Below are 24297 nucleotides of genomic sequence, written 5' to 3' on the forward strand. Positions count from 1 at the left end.
CCCACCCATATTAGTTGATATTACCAATGAGAGCCGAAATTGAATCTTAATGTGGTTCCTGAGCATATTCAGCAGAGGTTTATTACTTCTGAAAATGCTTCGCGTAATCACGGTGCTTTATGGTTGAAAATGCCAGGTTTTGTGATACAAATATATTAGATTCATAATTAAAATGGTCTTGTCTGTTAATGCTACCGCAGCATTTTCCCCAAGCAGGCACTTAAAAAAAAAAAAAAACAAACAAAAACTTTCAAGGATGAGTGAGCTCCTTTTTTAGGAGAGATTCTTCCCTCCATATGCTTTATGTATTAAGATGATCGATTCAGAGAACAATAAACTTTAAGAATGAGAGTTAATGAGGCCTCGCCCAAACCGTGAAAAAGTCTCTCCAGGCTCGCCTTTCTCCTGCGGGTTCAGGGTGGTATGGATTGGGAAGCCCCATGAAGCCGTGTGGCCAGAATCATCACAGGAAAAATATAAAGATATAATGAAAGTTCTTTTACAAGTTGGTCACAATAGTTCATTCTGTGCCTGACTGTTTGGTTTAGGGAGGGATGAGGAGTCTAGTCCTACCCCCCTCCCTCCCCCCGCCCCGCCACTCCCCCCCCCCCCCCCCCCCCCAGGCTCTGGGGCAAAAGAGGATTTCTACTCATTCACCATAAGTGGCCAATCACAGGGGTCTGCTGACAGCAAAGAGTGAGGCAGGAGTGGATCTAGGGTGGAAGAGCAATGGAAAAGCGCCGGAATATTCCTCCAGGTGTCTCTTCCCTTTACCTGTTGGGTGGTCAAAAAACTACAAAGGGTTTTAGGGTATGGTTCTCTTGAAAAGCACCAGTGCGTTGCCCTCATGAAGTGAAGCATGGCTGCCTGGGTGCCTCTAGCCTAAAAGGAACCAGACTTTTGGGTTTCAGGGAAACCAGGCATTGGCCCTTAAAGGCTCATAATATCCTTACAGTCTTGTATAATCTGTTTTGCCCTCTTCGGTGTAATTTTCATGCAAGTGTGTTATTGGTAAAATGGAATTGACTAAGGCAGAGGCGTCCAGCCTTTTACCACCAAGAACTCTTTCTATTGCCTTGCACGATGGAAAAGAGACGTGTCATTTATTGGTTTTCCACTTTTTAAGTTCAGAGCATCTGATCAGCAGTATGGCCCCACACTGCTGATGTACTTCTTGCCTAATGCCACAGGTCATGACTTTATTTATTTATAAGAGAGAGAGAGGGAGAGCAGGGGAGGGGCAGAAAGAGAGGGAGGGGCAGAAAGAGAGGGGGATGCGGGGCTCCAACTCACCAACTGTGAGATCATGACCTGAGCCAGACGCTTAACCAACTGAGCCACCCAGGCGCCCCCTCTGGGTCATGGCAATTTAATCAGACACGGGGACTTTTACAGCAGGCCCGCCCATGACTATTGTTAGATTTTATGAAATGTTTAAAATAGTCTAGGGGCGCCTGGCTGGCTCAGTCAGTACAGCATGTGACTCTTGATCTTGGGGTTGTGAGTTCGAGCCCCATGTTGGGTGTAGAGTTTATTTAACATAGTCTAAGCACTCCTTCACTGCCATGAAGACTCTCGAGGCTTGTTGAGCAGAACAAAATCTGGGGAGGAGGAGAGGCGGGAGCAGCTGATGTCCGCGCCGAGGGGGGGGGGGCTGAGGACTCCTCGAGTTTCCTGTGACGGTGACAGAGCAGAAAGGTAGGGGCTCTCACGGTGCGGAGCTGCTGAGCGGGTCTGTGTCCAGGAGTGGGAGGAGTTTTCCAACAGGTGGAAAGGGAAACAAGCTAGGTGCGCCCGGGCACGCGAAGGTTAACTACAAGAACAACACTAAGAGATATACTGTTTCAGATCAAAATGAGCACAAGAAACACCCAAGAACAGGATATAATGAAGTGCGCCCTTCAGACCGCAGGTGACAGACATGCGTTTCAAGATGGGAAGGACTCTTTCAACAGGGGAAAGCCACACTATTGAAGAGGTGCCATGTGCCAGACATTGCGTTAGGTTCTTTACGGGGCCAGGTTTTCTTGCAATAGCTTTGTGTGGATCACGCACCCCGTTCCCTTGCCTTGTCTCCACGGACTCACGGCCAAATGCCGGTACGAAGGGGACTGTAGGCAACAGTAGCAACCGTGACAACTACAGACACATTGATGGAAACAGGTAACCCGTTCACTGAGTGCCTGACCAAGATCAAGGACCCGGATTAGCCTTTTACCTGAAATCAGTTAGTTCAGTCTCGAGGACACCCCGATTACAGAGGTGCCATTGTGATCATTCCCATTTTGCAGCTGGAAAAACGGAGACTCGGTGACTTGTCCTAGGCCACCAAGCTGGAGAGAAGAGTCTCTGAGACCCAAATCCCAAGTGCGTCTGACTTCAGAGTGCTTGTTTATAATAATTAGACTGGGTAAACAGGAAAGGAAAAAAAACCAAAGTGCCACCTTCACTAAAATTTCCGTGGAACACGGAGAGCCAAAAAGGCAGTCCCAGTGGCCGTGGAGGGGGAGGCCTACTTACACTTAACACGGAGCCTCAGCTAGCCCCATGGGGACGGAGGCAGGCTCTGTTTGTCCCACTCCCCGCCGTACATGACAGCCTGCTGTGAGCTGGGGCAGGAGAGAAGGCACATTGCACAGAGACATGGAAACCGAGGAAGACAGCTTCCACTCTCTCCAACCATCCCTTCCTCCCCAAGTGTTGGAAGCGTCTGGGAGGAATCTGGGGATCTGAAGGGAGGGCCAGAGCTCCCACTGAGTGAGTAACACCGTGTCCCGAGAAATATGAGACGGTGACTGTTGATTGGACACTGTTTTTCCTCCCGAGCCGGTGGACCTGGGAATAGGGCTTACATTTACGGTATATGAGTAGTCCGTATGTGTGATGGATGGGCCTTGCATCTTCTACGTAGGTATTTTCCGAGTTGGAGTTTAACCTTCTTTCACGAGGAGATTTGACCTGTTTCTTCGTGTAGGATGTTGCAACGTGGGGCATAAATTTCAATGCCTGTTTTTGACGACAATGGCGAATATGGCTAAGAGATAGGGATCTTCTTCACGAAGCTCTTTAATTCCAGAGGACCCTCTTCTTAACAAATCCTTGGCATGTTTTTCTTAGAAATGAGGAAGATGTTCCACAGTTATTTTTAAATCTTTGGGTTAAGTATGTTCACCGTGTGTCGGTTCCTTTGTCTAATACCGACACATCTTAGATTTAGTAGGTTTCAACCCCATCTAGACCATTATCTGTCGTTTGACTGCTTGGCCATCAAGTAGATTGCTTTACGATCTGATCTGATGGTTAATAGACTACCAGACTAACCAGGGACTGCAAGACAAATGGTTCTTAATGGGCGTCATTGTGTCGTGCTCTAGGACTTGCCGTGGCTCCCCATTGCCCTTTGAGTCCACTGAGACTTTTGGCCTACGCTTTTATTCCCCTCCCTCACGCAGGCTCCTGGCTTCGAGTGCTGCGTTTCAGGCCTCAGCCCCTGTATGCCCAGGGGCCTCGACCCCGTGGGGAGCTCACAAGGCGAAATGTACTTCACTTCTCACAGCCAGCCCGCTGTGGCAACCAAATGAAGACACGCTCAATCACTTTGTAATTAACACACCATTCAGTGGCCTGACGGGCACCACACATTCTGAAAACCAAAGACAGGCTTTGGAATTACCGTTTTCAAGGGTGGAAAGGAAAGAAGGAAAAATAAAAAAGCTTTAAATGAGGACTGTTTACATTTGCCAGCATTTCTACCTGTAATAAAAAAGAAAAAAACAAACAAACAAACAAAACAGAACAGAAGCAGCCTCGTGAAAAACAGCCTGTTCAAAACCACTGAGCTATATTAAAATACACACCAGCACAGACGTTCTGTCACTTTAAAAATGTTTTGAATCCCTGATGCCAAGCAGGATGCTGGGGGCTTCTGGCAGCCAGCACCAAGTGTTGGGAAAACATAAAACAACAAAAAACAAAAAAACGCCCTCCACGTTGACTCAGCCAAAATAAACATTCCATTACTCCCATAATAAAGACAACTTCTTGATCGAGCGGATGAGATTCCAGGTAGCTAGCTTTCCAGGTCGTACCGTGTAGGCAATTTTTCAGAGACACTTCCCAGCCGTGTGCATAAGAAAGTGTTGAATTCAGTTGGCTGGACGGAGGTTAAAGGAGAAAGACAGCACTGGGAGTTAGGGTACGAGGTGCTATCCGGGAATGTGTTGGACGATTAAACCCAAGGGCTCGGGTGCAGTGGACTAGTTGCTTCCTGACAATGCCCAGAAGCTTCAAATGAAACTAATTGCTGGAAATGTGAGAGGACTGTGTCCAGGGCACATGCTAAAAAAAAATCTCAGGCTGGTTTGTAGCATGTTTTGCTTATTTTTTTAAACATTTATTTTTAATGTTTATTTATTTTTGAGAGAGAGAGAGACGTGCAAGCAGGGGAGGGGCAGACAGAGAGAGAGACAGAAGATCCAAAGCGGGCTCTGCGTGGACAGCAGAGAGCCCAATGTGGGGCTGGAACTCACAAACCGTGAGCTCATGCCCTGAGCCAAAGTCTGACGCTTCACTGACTGAGCCACCCAGACGCCCCTGTAGGACTTTTTAAAAAGAAGAAGGGAAGGGAAGTGGGAAGGAGGGAGAGAAAGGGAAAGGGAGGGAGGAGGGGAAGAAGGAAGAGGAAAGAAGAAAGGAAAGGAGGAAGGAAAACAGGGAAAAGCAATGACGTCAGTGACTTTGTAACCCACGGCTTCCCAGTTCACAGGTTCCGCAATCACCCATACATTCCTCAGATTTTATCTTGTTTCATTCTTGTCAGAACCTTGGGATTTTAGAGTTTTTATATGTATTTTTTTTTCTTTAGCAAGGAAATGAACACATAGAGATTGAATGACTTTCCCAGGATGACCCGGCAAACAGGTGAAGGAGTGGGGACCACAGCCAATCCTAATGATCAAAGCCGAGAGAGCCTGTTGTGCATTGTGGAATGTGCCCACGTGCCTCTTGCCGGGGTCCCTCTGCTCTCACGTTGCTGTTCAAGTCCCCACATGGGATGTTTAGAGAAGATCTTTCTGAAGCCAGGGGCATGGACTTACTGATGCCCAGACGTCCTTGGCCACATCGTGGCTCACTTGTGAGCCTAAAAATGCACAGTGAGCCTCTCTGGAAACAGTCCCCTGTGCGGGAAGTGGGGATTGGGCTCCATTTCTTGTCCTTGGGCAGTTTTCATTCCCAAATGTTGGGAAAGGTCATAAAAGAAAAGAATGGTCGCGGATGGTCTGTCTTCCTAGGGAGATCTCACTGCTTGACAACCAGGGGCCATCCCCCCCGCCGGGGGCTGTGTGGACTGCACCGGAAGTCCAGTCACAGAGAGCTCTGAATGTAGGTGACTTCTTCCAGGAGTCTGTACCGTAGGCTCCCCATCCCCTAATCTTCTGGGCTCCAAACTCGGTTGGCATCTACACCTCTCAGTCCCTTACGGTAAGCAGGGGACGGAGGCTGGGTCGGGGGGAGGCTTTGGGGTAGGTTTCTCTCTCTGATATTCAGATCACCTCCTGAAGGAAACCTGGTGCCATTTTGGCTCTACAGTTATTTAATGTGGTGAAGAGTTGCCGTAGCAACATGATTTCTGCACCGGGTTGACATAAATTCATGCTTGCCTGATTTGTAAAGAAAAATTGGACATTCGATCTCCACCGGAGAATCTATACATAGGAACAGACACTAGCTATGAATCCCGACCTTATTATTATTTTTTGACTTTTTTGTATGGGTTAGAACATACACGAGAATAAAGACACGTCTAACTAAGCTGCACGTGCCTCTTGCCAGCCTCATCAATGATCAACGTACGACCAATCATGTTTCATTTTTAGACTCCCTCCTTCTCCAGCCCTTACCCACTGTGTTATTTTTACATTAATCCCGGCTATCACATAATTTCATCCACAAATATTTCAGTATGAATCTCTGAAAGCTAAGGACTCCATTTTTAACAAATGATTCTCACATGAATAATAAATAAAACCTAGGCATAAAGGAAGGTTTCAGAATATAAATTCTGCCTTTCTCTCAAACCAAATTATTTAAACTGAATCTGTTCCCTTTCATTAATATCTCTACTTCAGACACTATTTATATTTTGGCTTCAGTTAGAATTGCACTATGTAGCAGGCAAAATTCCAAGTACTTTACATAAATTATGCCACTTAATGCTCACAACAGCCTTGAATGGTCAATACTAATATTATCCCATTTTACAGATGAGGAAAATGAGGCACAGTGAGGTTAGTGACTTGGCCAACATCAAACTCTTAGAATGTGTAAATGAGCAAACGCATCGTTGTTCGTTCCCAATCAGAGTTAATCTCACCATCGAAATGACTGTGCAGTGAGCTTACAATTTGTAGCTTATCAAGCTTGGCTGTACTTTGCATTTCCATACCTACTCTTTTTTTAAATTATTTTATTTTATTTTTTTTAATATGAAATTTATTGTCAAATTGGTTTCCATACAACACCCAGTGCTCATCCCAACAGGTGCCCTCCTCCATGCCCATCACCCACTTTCCCCTCCCTCCCACCCCCCATCAACCCTCAGATTGTTCTGTTTTTTTAAAAAAATATGGAACGCTTCACGAATTTGCACGTCATCCTTGCGCAGGGGCCATGCGAATCTTCTCTGTAGCGTTCCAATTTTAGTATAGGTGCTGCCGAAGCGAGCACTAGTCTTTTTTTAATTTAAAAAATTTTTTTAATGCTTTATTTATTTTTAAGACACAGAGAGACAGAGCATGAGTGGGGCTGGGGCAGAGAGAGAGGGAGACACAGAATCCGAAGCAGGATCCAGGCTCCAAGCTGTGAGCACAGAGCCCGACGCTGGGCTCGAACTCACGAACTGTGAGATCGTGACCTGAGCCTAAGTCGGCCACTTAACCGACTGAGCCCGCCAGGCGTTCCCCATTTCTGTACCTACTCATAAGACTGGACATTAAACCTTACTGAGCAGACACAGATCACTGTGAAGCATGCTAGGTGATTTAAGACTTCTTCTCAGGACAACTACCGATCTTATTTCCATAAGTGCATTTTCAAGTGTTCTATATATTCTGTGAAATCCTAAGCACTCTGCTTCAATGGAAACTACTTGAGAGGCAGTGCTGAGAGGTACCCACCATGCTGGATGATGTTGTCCAACCACCTCTGGCTGTGGGACGGAGGGTAAGTAGCTGTTCTCCAGGTCCTGGTGCTTCCCTAGCCCCATCCAAACCTTGCCACATTGTATTACAATTACCTCTTTATTGGTGTGTTTCCTTAGAGGCTCCTTGAGGCCAGGAGCCAATCGGCCATATGTTGGTTTGGCTGTTGGTTCTTTTTCTGTATCTGAGAACTGACCCTGGCGGACAGTAAATGCTCAGTAAGTTTTTCCAGATCTTATAATTTCCTGAGGAGCACAGGGAAAGGGAGAGAAAGTCTCAAGCAGGCTCCATGCTCATCACAAGCCCGACGCCAGACTCGATTCCATGACCGTAAGATCACGACCTGAGCCAAAATCAAGAGTTGGACACTCAACCAAGTAAGCCATCCAGGCACCTGTAATTCTCTGAGTTCTTTTTCGTTTTCTTTCAAATCAGGCAAATAACGATGTGTCCGGCCGTGACGGAAATTCAGAATAAATAAAAGCTGCCCCGCAAATCAGAGAAAATACAGATTTTTAAATCAAAGGGAAAGATGTTGCCTGATTTTCCAGTAGGTCTGCCCACATGGACATTGTTCAACGTATGTTTTTCCAGTGCCTTTATAGATCTAGTCTTTGGAGTTTATTGTGGGAAAAATTAAGGGTCTATTATGTGAAGTTTAACATTCGATATTTCAATATTTAAGATTCTGAAGTTGAAGTGTCATTACTAATAGTTATTTTAGGTTTGTAAGAGGTGGGCAAATGAGAACAAGGACTGAAAAGGTACAATTAAGGTCAATATTAATCGAATGTTCATGTATTTCCAAGTTATCCCAAAATATGTTCCTCACGTTTAATAATACAGTCAGAAGATCATCCAAATTCTCTGAAACTGCTCTGGTTTTAAATATTTGCCATATTGTTCCCACATGCATTTTCCAGATCAAATGCCAGGATTTGGTTTGGAAAATATAATGTACATAATGAGCTGTTAACGGTATTAGACTCGTGCCTTGGCTTCATACTTGTCCATCTTAACAAGCTTCTGCTTCTTTCTAAACGTGAGTAGCTCATAGATGTGTGCTAGAATTACACTGAAAATGAATTTTTTATTTATTTTTTATTTTTTTATTTTTATTTTTTTTAGCGTTTATTTATTTTTGAGACAGAGAGAGACAAAGCATGAACGGGGGAGGGTCAGAGAGAGGGAGACACAGAATCTGAAACAGGCTCCAGGCTCTGAGCTGTCAGCACAGAGCCCGACGCGGGGCTCAAACTCACGGACCGCGAGATCATGACCTGGGCCAAAGTCGGCCGCTTAACCGACTGAGCCACCCAGGCGCCCCTGAAAATGAATTTTTGAAGAACACAACTGTGTAGTGAGTGTAGTCCAAGCTGTTTCCTGAGAAACGAGAATAATCCTCGGCAAGCACTATGTAAAAAAATCAGAATTCTGGTCACCTGCTCTGCCCTTTTCACTTAATATAAAAACATGGGAAGCAATTTAACACTTAACGTGTATGTCACTCATCAGCTATTTTCTGCATTTTTTGTTAAGGAAGATTCTAGACGTGGTATTCAAAAAAATTTTCTTAATGTTTGTTTATTTTTGAGAGAGAGAGAAAGACAGAGTGTGAGCAGGGGAGGGGCAGAGAGAGGGAGACACAGAATCCGAAGCAGGTTCCAGGCTCTGAGCTGTCAGCACAGAGCCTGACGCGGGCTCGAACTTAAGAACTGTGAGATCATGACCTGAGCCGAAGTCGGACGCCGAACCGCCTGAGCCACCCAGGCGCCCCTATAAGTGGTATTTTTAATACTGAAAGTGACGTGTGTTGGTGCAACTCATGATTAAAGGATCTGAAATTCCATTTCAGCTGACTTTTTTGCTGTCATTAAGAAATTGCTTAATTCGGTGTGGCTCACTTTAACCTGCCCCAAATGGGATAATATATGAGGGTTCCCCACAGGAAAAGATGTTGAATCATCACTACAGTAAATAAATGCTTAGGAGATACAGACATGTGTCTATGCAGTGATTCAGCATTCAGCAAATATTTATTTGATATTTACGCTTCTGCCTAAAAAATAGCCGTGGATGTGATTCCAGGTTCTTGAGCCCTTCCCTTCCTCACCCCATACCCCTTGATTCACTCTGGAATTTTGTTGTTGTTGTTTATTGGAAGAGAGAGAAAGCAAGTGGGGGAGGGGCAGAAAGAGAGGGGGGGAGAGAGAGAGAGAGTCCCAAGAAGACTCCGTGCTGTCAATGCAGAGCCTGACGCGGGGTCTGATCTCACGAAGTGTGAGAACATGACCTGAGCCGAAATCAGAAGTCTGGGGCTTAGCCAACTGAGCCACCCAGGCGTCCGTGGAGTTCTTTCCTTACTCAAGGGAAAAAAACAAACAACAACAAAAAAAAAACCAGGCAATTGAAAAATACATATACTGAGTGTACAAAAAATTTTTGGCTGGAGCGCCTGGGTGGCCCAGTTGGTGAAGCGTCCCACTTCAGCTCAGCTCATGAGCTCATCACGGCTTGTGAGTTCGAGCCCCACATCGGGCTCTGTGCCGACAGCTCGGAGCCTGGAGCCTGCTTCGGATTCTGTGTCTCCCTCTCTTTCTGCACCTTTCCTGCTTGCACTGTGTCTCTGTATCTCTCTCAAAAATAAAGAAACATTTAAAAAATATTTTTAAAAAGCTTTGGAACTGCAGAAGTCACAGTGACGGCCTCCTGAGCGCGGAGGGGAAGCTTGTCTGCTGCCCGCTCACAGGCCTGTAGGCTGTGTTGATGCCAAAAGCCTTGAGAACAAAATGCAACACCCTCCCCGGATCTCCTGCATCCCCAAGGTGCTCTCCTGAGCTCGCCCCACGCTGGAAAGGCTCTAACAGCTTTCCTACAAGGCACAACCTCCCACTGGCCTTTGGCCCTAGACCCCCTGTCGGCTGGACGAGGAGCAGGGCGGGATGTTGGCCAAAGGTAACTTTCTGCTAGATTAAATGCAACCCCTGTCAGAAACATCGACAATTGTGCTCCGTCCTGCAGTGGAGTTTTAGTGTGCTAGTTCCGGAGCCCTCAGAGAGGCAGCGTTTACACATGCGTTTCACTAATAAACCTGTGATGCTAGAGCAAGTCATTGACACAGGGCCAGTCTAGTTTTCCAGTCTGCAGTGTTCACCCTTCAGGTCTCTTTGAGAAACATTTGGAGGACGGTTGGAAAAGTCAACTGAACCACAAGCCAGAAAGCGCTGCCTTCATCAGAGAGGGAAAAAGGCTTATGTTGCCGCAGCCGTTACAGTTTTCGGGAGAAGCGTAGAGGCAGGTTTCAGTTTTACCTAAAGTTTTACCTAAGAAGCGACACCTAAAACTTTGTGTTTGTTTTTTACCGACGAAAACTTACAGGTCCCGGAATAGGTAAGGACCATTCCTTGTGGTATCATTTATCGTAAGTGCAGCCATGAGTCTATGGACAATAGCGAATCCTGGGGTGGCTTGTTGGAAGAACCTGACTTTGAGAAGTAAAGCAACCCAAGAGCTAACAACTTAGGCTAACAACAGTTGGCTCCAAAGTGGTTAAGTGAGTTATCACTAAGAGCTAAAGGTATTGAGACTATTATGTCGCAGGTACTGTGCTAAGGACATTACATGGCTTACCTGATTGAATCTTCATAACAAGTATGAAAAGTGTGGTGTGGTATCCAATTTAGAGGTTATGACCCGGCCCGAGGCCCGGCAGCTACCAAGAGGGAAAGCCTGGCAGGATGCAAATTTCCCATCACCCCAATGGCCAGGCTCTCATCTGCCATGCCACATTATCTCTTCGAAGTTACCAATTATTCTCTCCCTCAACACCCACCCCAGTCAGGCCGTCTGAGTCAGTGAGAATGACTTCTTTGTTCATAGGTATTAGAACTTCGTATTTTGGTTAGCAGTGCACCAGGAAGGATAAACAAAGGAATTGGCAGGGGAGATATGTATTTTTTATAATCCATTTTCACAATTCTTAAAACTCCTTGAGAAATTTTATAATAGTTAAACATTAAATTTTTTTTTTAATGTTTATTAACTTTGAGAGACGGAGAGAGACAGAGCATGAGCTGGGGAGGGGCAGAGAGAGGGAGACACAGAAGCCGAAGCAGGCTCCAGGCTCCGAGCTGTCAGCACAGAGCCTGATGTGGGGCTCAAACTCATGAACCGTGAAATCATGACCTGAGCTAAAGCTGGACGCTTAACTGACTGAGCCACACAGACACCCTGTAATAAACAGTTTAAGCTAAATAAGAGAACTACCTATAGTTCTGTACATCCTTTATTTAGGAACGGAATATGTGTTCAATTTGGTTGTAAAGTGACTTTCTCCAGAGTGAGTGCTAATTTCCCATGGAAAACTGTAAGTCTGTTTTTCACCGGAAATTATCCGGGCCTAAAAGGATTGAGATTATAGGAATGATCATACAGGACACCCTAGAATATCTGGTAGCAGTCTTTCATGTTCCCAAGTCAGGTATCACCTCTCCATCCCATTTTCCTACTGTTGTATCTTCCCTCTTCTTAGGCCGCAGGGATTTCACCCCAGAAGATTGGTTGGCTTCTCAAAGTCTGGTTTTATTTTTGGAGTGAACATTTATTGTACCTTCTAGAACTGGGAATTGCATATGACGGTGGCACCCGTTAGCATGTCTTCTGCTTCACCACTTTGGGTAGATGGCCCCTCATTCGTATGGACACAGGGATGGACTCTGACCGGCCCTCCCATCGACCCTCACACCTGCAGAACCTTGTAACGGTCTGTAGACTGGGCATCTCTATTGCCGTGTGCCCTGAACACCTCAAACCCTTGTATCTGAAATCAAATAAGAGATCTGCCTCCCCAAACCCGCTCTTTCTCCAGAATTCCCTCTTGGTCAATGGCTCCACCATCCATCCAGTCCCCTGAACAGAAACCTGGGATCTTCCTTCACTGTCTTCTCTCCCTTGTTCTTCACATCCAGCTGGTAACCAGGCTTTGCCTCTTCTCCTTATAGAACCAGATCCCTTCTCTCCATCCGCAGTCCATTCTCAGCTCAGCTCTCCTCATTCCTCAGCTGGATCAGGGCCCCGGTTTTTCCTCAACGCTCACATCAGGCATCTTCTCTGGGAGATTCCTCTTGCCTATCCGCACCCCTCGGTCAGGGCTAGGTGTCCCCAGGTGTTCCCACAACATCTCCTGCACGTCTGTCGCGACACTTAATCTGGGAACCCTAACTGTATGTTCAATTTTGTATCTTGCCCACTGCACCCTAAGCATCTGGAGGGTGGGGACTGGATCTTATTTATGAATAATAGCCAGTGCCCAACAGCGGCTGGCACTTGCTTACTGCTCGCTAATGTCTGTTGAGTAAATGGAGACATTACAGTCGATCCAGTCTTTGGTGTTGCTGGGGGAATCTGGTCAGGATCTGTGTGTGATTACATAGGGGCTTGGATAGGCTGGCCAAGGGTTGCATTTCCTTTTCGTTTGTAACTCTTTTGTGATAATGAACAAGAACACGGCAACGTGAACCATTTAGCAGAATGTTAGATCCTAGGTCAGAAATAAGTGCTTCTTAAAACAGGACGAACGGGGCACAAATTTAGGGATTCCATTTTTAGGTTCCCCGAAGTAACACCTCTGTTTTCCACATTCCTGAAAACCCAGCAGATAATATGCTACATATACATACAGCATATAATAGACTTCAGTAGCTGGTCAAAACTTAGCAACAACAAAAACAGTGATATTTATCATTTGCTGAATGTTCCTTATGCGCTTCCCATTCTGACTGGTATGTATATCTCATTTATGTTTTTAATGTTTATTTATTTTGAGAAAGAGAGAGGGGCAGAAAGAGGGGGGGAGAGAGAATCCCAAGCAGGCTCTGTGATGTCAGCATAGAGCCCACCTCGGGGCTCGATCTCACGAAGTGTGAGATCATGACCCGAACCGAAATCGAGTCAGATGCTTAACCAGCTGAGCCACTCAGGCACCCCCATATATCTCACTTAATCTTCCCAACAATTTTACAAAGTTGGCATTATCCTCATTTTACAGTTGAGGGCACAGAGTTAAGTGACCTGCCTAAGGTTACCTGCGAGCCTGTGATGGCACCAGGTATGGACCTGGCTGTCTAATTTCAGAGATCACATTCGTTCGTCTCCACTGCCTGGAACACTGCAGATGTGACTCAGTCAGGCTGAGCCCTCAGCCAATGAGTGACAGCTGCTGACATGCGATTCATACGCACGTAGCAAAACACAGATCTTTGTTTCTGACATCCTTGCCAATGGTCACAGCTCACCTAAACTCAGGCAAATAATTTCAAATAGCACACATGCTAAGTTCTTTAACCATTTTGTCTTTTCTCAGCTGTAATTAAAGGTGGACTTCATTAGAAAGGCACTACCCCTCAAAAATTAATATGCTTATCAGAGTTATCTTTCTAGATTGATATTTGTTCATATTATGTGGTTTGAGTAGGGATTGAGATTTTTTTTTTACAATGGGCAGAAAATATATTTGATGACACAGACTTTTTAAATCTTCTTTTGTTGTGATAGAAGAGCGATAATCATCTGCTTGTTGTCACCCACACTTTTTGAACGGTGTTCTACCCTCACTGACTTGGGTTTTACTTGTAGACTAGGGAAGATAACACGAATTGTGTTGGCACAAAACAGTCTGACCTGAAAAGCTGTGTTAGCCAAAAACTGCTTCTGAGAGGCCGGTCCTGGAATTATGGACAGAAGTGTCCTTGGATGTGATCAGCATCAACTAAATGTGGTCCGAAGGTCTTTACCCCACTGGACAAGTGTGTGGGTTTCTCAAAAATAGTTGTGCATGAATGGTGAATGGCAAAGAGGAGAACTGTGACTTTAAATTTTACATTTTCTCTCTCCTATCCACACCTCTGTATTACCAGCCATAAATACGTGATCCACTGAGCCTGCCAGATAAAACACCACAGAAGCAAGAGGAAATTAGAGTCTATTAATTGAATGCTTTACTCACTGATTTAAAATATATATGTGTGCACCAAGTTCTCGGTTATAGAATCCACGTTCACAATGGTGTAAGACCTTTGTTTCCTTTTTCCTGTTTGCTAACATCATTTAAAAAGATACGTTTGGGGGTTACATCATGTGTCAAATTCTCAAGTGTGGAACAATTTTTTTTTACAATTAGGAGAATCAGTGATCTATGACAAAATTGCTGAGAAACAATTCCCCCAAGAGCTAGGCATGAATGAGTGCATTAATTATTGCTTCGATATTAAGAACTTAAAAACAAAGTGTTTTTAAAATTGCTAAGCCACCCCCAGTAAGCTTCCCAGACTGACTCATCCCCCAATTTGTCTGATTTCTTAAGGAGCATGCCTGCATCGTACTCTCCATAGAGAAGAAAATGTTCTAGAACAGAGAACAATTAGTAGCTTAAGTTGTGTCCAAAAGACTATTGAACTAAATGAGCAACAAACCATTAAAAATAACACTAGGCTGATACCTCTTTAACATCCTTTGGAACTGCAAATTTTAAAATATTAAGGTAGAGTTGAAAGGCTGTGGGAAAATTTTTTAGCAAATTGTGTATCTATACAGATACATTTGCAATATTTGTGTGACAAGATTTCCAATATAAGATTTGTTCTTTATGCAAAGGTGGGTTGTGTCAGGTGTATACAGTTGTTGAAACTCATAAAACTATGTGAGGTCTCTGCTTTCACTACAGGTAAGTTATCTCCCAATTTAAACAGATCTTCAAACTTTCAAGGTCATCAAAAACGAGTCTGAGAAACTGTCACTGCCTAAGGAGACATGAGAACTAAATGTAATGTGGTATCTTGGATGGGATCTAAGAACAGAAAGAGGAAAATTGTTAAAATGAAGAAACTCCAAATGAATGAAGTATGGCGTTTAGTTAATAATAGATATCAGTATTGGTTCATTAGTTGTGACAAATGTCCCACACTGATGTGAGATGTTAATAGGAGAAACTGGGGGCTGAGTGTGGGAAAACTCTGCCACTTTTCGGCAAGCCTACACCCATTCTGAAATTGAAAAAGCTTATTTTAAAAAATAGCAACAAGCAGGATAAGGGGGTTGGGGAATGGATAATATGGCAGTTACCCAAGACACTACTGGAAGGTCAAGAAAGTGAAAAAGAAAATATCGGTATACAGTATCGATTTGAAGCAGCCAGTGTAAATATGCCCCAAACAGCAAGCGTTTTTGTCTACCGGAAATCAGCATCTAATAGATTACCCTTCTATCAGATTGACTTTCCCGTGATAAAACTGAAGATTGTCATCATGACCACACTGTTTTTTCAAACTGGGCTAACGTCAAAAAGAGCTGTACACAGAGCAATGGCAATGGACTGGATAAACAGGATTGCTTTTAGTTCTGAGGTCGCCTCTTCCTCATTGTAAATGATCTAGGGCCACGGTTCCGCGCTGCTAAACGCCACCATCCGTGGGTGAACACACTTTCTTTACGTGGATAAACAGAATCATTTCGTGCCTGCCAGGCGTGCGTGTGTGTATGGAGAGAGATGTGTGAAGAAAACTCGCTTCCACTGCCAGCTACGTCTCTTGGTTAAAATTCGCCTTTATGCTGTAACCCCAAACCATCATAATCAAATCCCGTCGGGCCACCTTTTAACAAACAGGGAGTCTCCCTCGTCATTTATTGGGGTCAGTGCTAACCCGCCCTCGGAGCGGCTCGGACGGGCCGAGCACATCCGCGAAGCGCTGTCTGGTGGCGCCACATCTGGACCCGGGTGCCAGGGACAGGGTACCCACAGGACCGAGCAGGAGCCTTCCTTGGAGGCGCGCAGCTCCATCCGGAACACGCCTTGCGACTACAAATTCCTCTTTCTTCGGCTAACAGTTCTGGGCCAGAGGCTGGTGGAGAGGCCCCGAGCCCACGTAGACCGAGAGGAAGATGAGGAAGACCAGGAGCAGGAAGAGGCTGGCGGCCGCGGCGGCCACAGCGAAGAGCTCCATTCGCAGCGCAGCCTCGGGCCGCGGGGACTCGCCGGCTGCCTCGCGGCGCCGCGTTGCCATGGGAACCGCAGCTGCGCGCCCGCGGAACCGCCCGTTTGTGACCGGAGAATCCCCCGGCTCCGCCGCTGCCCCCGCCCTCGGGGCCGAGGGACGCGCCTTCCCTCCCCCCTCCCCCCGCCCCCGCCCCCGCCCCCGGCCCCAGCACCCCTGCGGGAAAGCAGAAAGCAGCGGCTTCTGCGCCCTGCAGACCCTTGCTAAAGCGTTGCCGCGTGTCTGGGAGCGCGGCCGCCGGCCGGGAGCCGACCGCTCCGAGCCCACGAGCCCCGAGGTCGGGCGCGCAGCCACGGGTGGAGGCCGCTGCGCCGGCCCGCGCAGCCCCCCTTCCCCGCCGCTCCGGGCCGGGGGCGCGATCCCGGGCGCTGAGCGCTCCTTCCGCGGGTCCAGGATTTCGCCGACGCCCCCGCACCCTGCAGGGACCCTCGGACGGAGAAAGTTAGAGGCCCGACGTGCGCGTTTTTGCGGAACCTCCCCGGAGCGAAGGCCACATTTAATCCCTCGCCCCTGCCCTACAGGCTCTCAAAGACGAGGGAGGCAGCATAAAAGAAATCCTGCCCGAGTCCTAATTATTGGAACACTTCCTAACACGCCGTCTGTCCCAGGAACTGGAAACATATTGCAGGAAGGCAATGTTTGGGTAATTAATAAAGAGCAAATAACGGGGCTTCCGAAACGCTCGCCGCCCTGGACCCGGCGGGCGGCCCTGCGAGGTGCTGGGCGCCGCTCGGCCGCCCTCAGGACGCACGGACAGAGAGGTTCCCGCAGGACGCGGCTGCATCCCCGCCAGACTTTTCCCCGCTCACGTTATTAGCAGAAACGCAGAAGGCGAGCGACTCCCATTTTACCCACCAAACTTTCTTCTCCCGGGTCACCGGTGAAGCTCCAGGCCCAGAGACACCGGGCTCCGCTCCTCCCGGGCCTGAAAAGTCCGCCTCGAGGGAGCGGAGTCCTGTCGCTCCCAGCGATACATATTAACAAGCTGAGAGGCTCGGCGTAATGATCTCGTTTTAATGCAACTCAACCAAACATCCAGCCCGCTGCCACTCAGGCCCCATAGATCGGGATGGCTGGGCCTGCGATGTCAGGAGATTCCCTTGGCTCCCAGTGGTTCTTTGTATCCGCCGCCCAACATGGAAACCATATGCTGAGCCTCTCTGCGAGTTAAAATCGCCCTCTGAGAGATTCGAGCTGACGCCCTTTGGCTTTTTCATCGGTTGCCTGCATCCCGGGCCGCCTCGGGGCTCCTGCGTCTCTCCTTGCCACGAGGGGACCCGCCTCTCTTCCTTCCAGACCTCCTGTTACTAAAGCAATCGCCTGAGGAGCTCGGCACAAAGGAGTGGCCCCTGGAAGGGGTGGGATTCGCCCTGACTTTGACCCGAAGGCACCTGTGGCGGCTCGGGGCGAGGCCTGCGGGTGGCAGAAGGGTCCCAGAAGGGCGCTGCGGCCCGGCCTAGCCGGTGCCCCTCCATGTCGGGGGCCCTCTGCCCCACCGCCCCGCCAACCCGCTCCTGCCCCGAGGGCTCCCTCCCTGTGCCCCTGAGCTCCCCACCCCCGCAGTAGACAAGGACTCGGGTTCCGAGGGAGGGGAGGGCAGCTGCTCTGGGCCTCAGGGCCCTTTCCGGGGGTTGGAGGCTGAGGTGGGGGTCGTGGGCTGCTGCAATTCTCTGCGCTTTCTTGCCCCGCGCCCCAAAAGCCGAGAGCGGGGGGTCGAGGGACGCCTGGGCGCCCAGGCCCGCGCTGCCCTCGCCCATTGCCCGAGGCCTTCTTCGCCGGCGGCCTCGTAGGCGGGCAGACGCCGGGGGTCACTTGGAAGGGGCCGGGGTGCGGGCTCCCGCCTCCCGCCCCGCAGGCTTCAGTGGCACCGGCCCACACTCCCGCCCGCGCCTCCCCTGAGTGTCCCCCAGGCTTAGGGAGCCGAGAGGAGGTCCCCCCTCGCTTCCTGCAGGAGGCTTTGCGGAGCCGTGGCACCGGCGACACGGGAGGAGGCCCAGCTGCGGAGGCCGAGAGCCCTTTAGGGAGGACACGCCGCGGGTGGGCTCCTTGGGAAGGCCCTGCTTTCTGCGCGCCAATCTGGTCGCTCACATCGTAGGCCAAGAGGAGCTGCCCAATTATTTCTTGCCCACTTACTGCTGTTGAAGTATTGTGCCAAGGAAAACAGCTGCCCCACGCAGACAGGTGCTGCTGGCTGTCCACTCTCTAGGGATTGTGGTGATCATTTAAAAACATTAATGTCCCTTTACTCGATACATTTCCATTTAAAGTTCATCAGGAGGAAAGTCCACAATGCAAAATAAGGATTTGGGTAGTACACCCACAGCCGTTAAATTAGCACCCATTATATTTCCGTTAGAAGCCCAAGATCCATCGGGAAGGCCCAATGAAAAGAAACTATGTGCTCTGGAGGCCCCAGTGTCAGCTCTTGGACGGTCGTGGTCACTGAGTGTCACGAAGGTTAACTGTCCATTGAAATGACAAAAAGCAATCCACCACGGAGTCAGATACTTGGAAAGTAGCTGTGAGAATTGCAGGCAGCTTCTGCAAGCCAGTGCAGAGGCAGGACCAGCTCTTTTGCTCACCAAATGGAAGTTTCCTGTAAAATTAGCATAGGCTCCACATTCTGGCAGCAAATGGGTAACTGGGGCCCGGGGGGGCGGGGGGGGGGTTTGGGGGGGGGAGGCACCCATTTCAGGTGTTCATGGCAGGAGGTCAGTGCTCCCACAGCACCCAGGTCAGCAGTGGGGGAAAGCAAGCTATGGTCAGTGGCCCAGGAGGAGGCGATGATGAGGCCAGGAGCAGCCAGACAAACGGAGGTGGGAGAAGTGGGCAGCATTCGGACAGGAATGGCTTTTATTTGTTGTTATTCCTGCACCAGCAGGTGTCGAGCGAATGTTAAAAGACCCAGAACTGCACGAAGACAGTGTGGGGTTGGCCTTCTCTAAAGGGGAGTTCAGCCTGAGCTGCCTGGTTTCCAATCAGGCCTAGAGCCTACATGGGGTAATATGTGTCCTGTTCCAGTGTCCTTTCCGCTGCGGCGGCTGGAGGCAGGCAGTGGTGGGATGTGGGCAAATACAAAGGCCTCCTGTCCCCTTAGAGCAAAGAAGGCATCTGGAAATCTCTCAGTGGGAGGATTTCTCTGATTGTCTTGGAAACTCATCTCTACGAAGAAGGGTTTCACAAGGCTGGGGCAGGCGTTTAGAAATTCGTTCTTTGCTAGTTGACACTGTTGGGATCTCTCCCTCTCTCTCTCTCTTACACCCAGCCCTTTTACACACACACACACACACACACTGGCAAATCTGCCCTTTTTGTATTTTGTGTGAAACTCTCTCGCCTGATAAAGATCAAAGCCACGTACCAACTTGTCTCTCCGAAACCCCACACACTGCTGTAAGTCCTCCTGGCAGTAAAAGTCTGGAAGCTGTTTTTGGATTCTGCTAGCTCAGCCTCGCTCCTCCCCAGATGATGCAATACTAGAACAGGACCCAGAAAGCTGCTGGGTCTGTCACCAGCCGGCTGAGTCTGGCCTCGAGGTGCCAGACTGGACCAGACAAGAGCTTTGTTGAGTGATCTTCCCTCAACCCCTGCAGCTGTGACAGGAATCACAACACAACACCTTCCGTTTTTGTAAGACTTTAGAGCTGACAAAATTATTGCTGGTTTCTTCCAGCAACTTGTTATCTGCATCCGATAGATGAAGAAACTGAAGCCTGGAGAGGTTAAGTGAAGGCCACAGGGAGAGAATGGGGGGGTCTGGTGAGCCTTGTCCTGCGGCTCTTTCTTGCTTACACACCTGTCACTTTAAGGTCAGCGGTAGGCACTTTGAGCTCTGATTGGTATTTTACTCCTCCTGGGGCAGGAAGTGGATGCAACGTGTTTCTCGGAGGCAGAGAGGCCAGTGGGGGCCTGACGAGAAGTTGGGTGCAGTTCGGACAACAGAGCCCAAGACACAGGTGGGAACCAGGCCCTTCCGCAGGACAAAGCCTTCCCGCTGGGGATGTTATGCAAGTAAGTGGAAACCCCTCTTTGCAAAGATGGAGTCAGGACCAGGGATTTCCCCCTCCAGGCAATGGGTCCCCGTGTTTCTCCTCTTCCTTCCCTACCACCCTTGTTTGACCCCCTGGACACGGGCCCAGGCAGCCAGCCTTGATTAGCAGTGCAAGCCATGGTCTGGGACAGGTTTTGTCCTCCTCAGAAGCTGCAGGGTGTGAGACATTCGTCAGCACGAGACACTCAACAGCCTCAGACCTGTAATGCCTCCTGGGTTTTATGTGGCACAGACACTCGGACGCTTCCGTCACTCATGGTCGTGAAGACCTATCTAAGCTATCGCCTCTCACTTGGTTAGGTCTTGAGAAAATGAGCGCGAATTGAATGTAGTCTTCTCTTTTTTTTTTTTTGCTAAGATTTTTCTATTGGCCACTTTGCGTTGCTCATGTCCCCAGCCTGGAAAATACTGGCTGTGAGGGAGGAAGGTGTATCAGAGGAGAGAAAATGGTATCTTTGATGGGTAGGGCTGGGGCTAATACGCATTTGAGGTTTTAAAGACTTTTGTAAACGTCTTATGAGAATTAGTGCTCAGTTGCCCTTCACCAAAGCGGTGAGTCTACTTGGTAACGATAGCTGACATTTCTGAGTGCTTACTATGTACCTGGCACTGTGCTAAGCGCTTGATACATGCTGATTCATCTTCGAGGCAACACTGTGGGGCAGGCGTTATGACTATACCCATTTTACAGGCGAGGAAACAGAGAGAGGGGCTCCGTAACAGTGCTGGTAAGGAGCGGAGTCAGGATTTCACTAACTTTTGTTCACCTGTGAATGAGCACAAGCCGTCCATCAAACAGGTGGGGCTGGTTTCATCAAAGTTGTGGTCACTCATGTCAAGCAGCTTCTTCTGGAACGTAAGCCTTCGCTGTCTTAGTGAGAACGCATTTCCAATGTTTTTTTTCTCCCCTCCGCTTTCCTTCTGCGTCTAGCGCCCCCCACCCCCACCCCTGAGCTGAGATTCCGGTGGTTGAGCCTAGAGGAAGGTGGCACCGTGGTTAAAAATGGAAAGATCTGGGGGCGCCTGGGTGGCTTGGTTGGTTAAGCGTCCGACTTCGGCTCAGGCCATGATCTCGCGGTCCGTGAGTTCGAGCCCCGCGTCGGGCTCTGTGCTGACCGCGCAGAGCCTGGAGCCTGTTTCAGATTCTGTGTCTCCCTCTCTCTCTGCCCCTCCCCTGTTCATGCTCTGTCTGTCTCTGTCTCAAAAATAAATAAACATTAAAAAAAATTAAAAAAAAAAATGGAAAGATCTGTTGCCGTAAGTTCTCCTTGGAAGGTATGTCGCACACAGCTCCGAATCCAGCTGGGCTGAAGCGTGCAAAGAAAATACCTGGAATTAGCACTGGACATTTGAGGTGTCTTCGGTCAATGACAGTGGTGCTTTTTACATGGGTTGCATTTATTTACAGTCTACGAAGCATATTCACTCATGGCCTCTCATTTTCGACATTTCCTCCTGGTACTTGGGGCCCTATCTCTAATTGTGGAATGAAAGGCTGTGTTCCTGGTTCAAAAAGATTCCAGGCTAGGCCAGCCTGCCCCACTTAGTAGAACCGAGTGACTCAATGTGCCTTCTGAAGGAGCAAAGTGTAGGGGCGCCTGGGTGGCTCAGTCGGTTAAGCGTCCGACTTCGGCTCAGGTCACGATCTCGGGGTCCGTGAGTTCGAGCCCCGCGTTGGGCTCTGTGCTGACTGCTCAGAGCCTGGAGCCTGTTTCAGATTCTGTGTCTCCCTCTCTCTCTGACCCTCCCCCATTCATGCTCTGTCTCTCTCTGTCTCAAAAATAAATAAATGTTAAAAAAAAAAATTAAAAAAAAAAAAAAATGAAGGAGCCAAGTGTAAACGCTCCTCCCTTAGGATCAAAAGGAGGCCGTTTGACCCAGACATTGTGCTACAACGTTTCCCTTCATTTCAGCCTGTGCTGTTTGCTCAGATTCCGTCTTGTTCTGCCTGCCTTGTCTCCAGCCTGTCCCCCAAATCAGAGTTGGGGGACGAATCTCTGCGGCCGATCTACACCGTGCAGCACAGAGGTTTTCTGCCTCTTGTGCCCCGAACCACTCGTTTTGCTCTTGGGTGACACTCCGACCTGAGACCAAATGCAGGATGTGCGAGTAATTTCTCCAGAAAGGCATGTGCAAAGGACGTGGAAAGGAATTTCGCCCATCTTTGTCTCTCTTTCCTCCTTTTTTCCTCTTTGGCAAGCTAGAAAGTGGGACTGTCACACACAGGCTTCCTCATGTAAGGGGGAGAATCACGTTAGGTTCACGTGTGCATCACACCCTTTGTGAACGCGTCTCCTTCATCACCTCTGTTACGAATTCTTCTAGCTTTCTGAGCTCCTCTTTTTTACAGGGCTGGGACTAGGGTGAGGTCAGTGAGGTGTCTGCCTCGTGCATAAAATTTCGGGGGCAGGTGCCAAAAATCTCCGTCATCAAGGGACGCACTTTGATGTCATATTTTTAAAAATCAAAATTAACACCAGAAAACTAATGGCGAATAAATAATCCACAATTTATTTTATTTTTTTTTAAACGTTTATTTATTTTTGAGACAGAGAGAGAGCATGAACAGGGGAGGGGCAGAGAGAGAGGGAGACACAGAATCCGAAACAGGCTCCAGGCTCCGAGCTGTCAGCACAGAGCCCGACGCGGGGCTCGAACCCACGGACCGTGAGATCACGACCTGAGCCGAAGTCGGACGCCCAACCGACCAAGGCACCCAGGCGCCCCTGTAATCCACAATTTAAATAAGAGACGGTATCACTGACATTTCCTTTCGCCTCAAGCTTCAGCATGGCTTTTGTCACGGCACTACTTTCTTATTTATCTTTCTGTTCAACCGGAGGAAATGAGAGCGGCGGAAGAAATAAAGCTAACTGAAATCCAGGTCATAAACCAGAGAAAGTAGATGCGAACAAAGTGAAACCAAAAGGAAAATAATGTGTTCAAAATATGAAAGAGAGAATGAGAGGGGAACGGGGAAATTAATATATAAATAGCTTTTCATCAGTGGCAATGAAAGCTTTTCATGGAGAGCTCTTTGACTCTGATGTCCTTACTTATTTTCAGTGATTATTAAAAGCTTTGCTAGAGTTCAAAGTGTTTTTAGACGCGTGTTTGTTTCCCTTAGCACTCTACTTTTGTTTTTGCTTTTGTAACAATACCCTGTGTTTGGAGAGTGCTTCTTTATTTTTCAAAGCGTTTGGGTTTTGCATACTTCTTTCTTTTATTCTTCTCACATCGAAAGAGTTAGAGGTATGTTATCCTTTCTCAGAAAGGGAATTGGTGGGATTGCGGAAGAAAAGGAAAAGTTATTCTGAGTGCCAGGAGCTGAACTAAGTGCTTTACGTGTTTTATTTATTTCCCGAATAATTCTGAGTTATGGATATGATCAGCTCCTTTTTGCAGATCAAGAAGCTGAAATCCAGGAGGATCGGTCAATTAGCTAGTAACATTCTAAATATTTATTTCCTGAAAAAAATGTGTCATTGTTCTTGTGCTTTTTACTAGAACTAACAAGCAAAAGGCCGATTAGACTGAAAAGTTATATTCTAGCTCCAAAAAAAGTTTTATGCCCCCATGTCTGGTCAAAGCAACTCCAAGATTTTCTTTTTGCCTTTTCTGAATAGTCCATATGTATCTATGCCAGAATGAGTCAACTTTGAAAGAACTCGTTTGATAGAAATGGAGTGCCTCTTAATGTAAAAATATTTTGAATTAAGTAGCTGTGAATGATTGATGAGGAAAGTGACTTAGTCTTTTTTCTTTACTACACAGTGCATTTATTTGGTTTATTAAATACACTGACCACATGTTAAAGTGTGGAATCGTTCTCATGTGGCCTAATTTTAGTACATTATTTAATTTTATCACTAGAAGTATAACAACATTAAAATAATGTTTAATGGACCACAATCTCCCAACCCTCATACAACTGTTTTTTGGTTTTCGAATAATGCAGTCACATGAATAGTTTCAGTAAGAGTACGCATGTTATGTTATA

The 24297-nt window shown here is 47.7% G+C and overlaps 1 non-coding gene across 1 annotated transcript; it reads right to left on the reverse strand.

Moving 5' to 3' along the window:
- Positions 1 to 6619: 6619 nt before the first annotated feature.
- LOC122225664 lies at positions 6620 to 6726 on the reverse strand. The gene has a single exon (XR_006205280.1). It is a non-coding gene; the product is annotated as a U6 spliceosomal RNA (small nuclear RNA).
- Between the last annotated feature and the right edge of the window lie 17571 nt (positions 6727 to 24297).

The sequence above is a fragment of the Panthera leo genome, chromosome B4 (assembly GCF_018350215.1).
Source record: "Panthera leo isolate Ple1 chromosome B4, P.leo_Ple1_pat1.1, whole genome shotgun sequence".
In the NCBI taxonomy this organism is placed as follows: Eukaryota; Metazoa; Chordata; class Mammalia; order Carnivora; family Felidae; genus Panthera; species Panthera leo.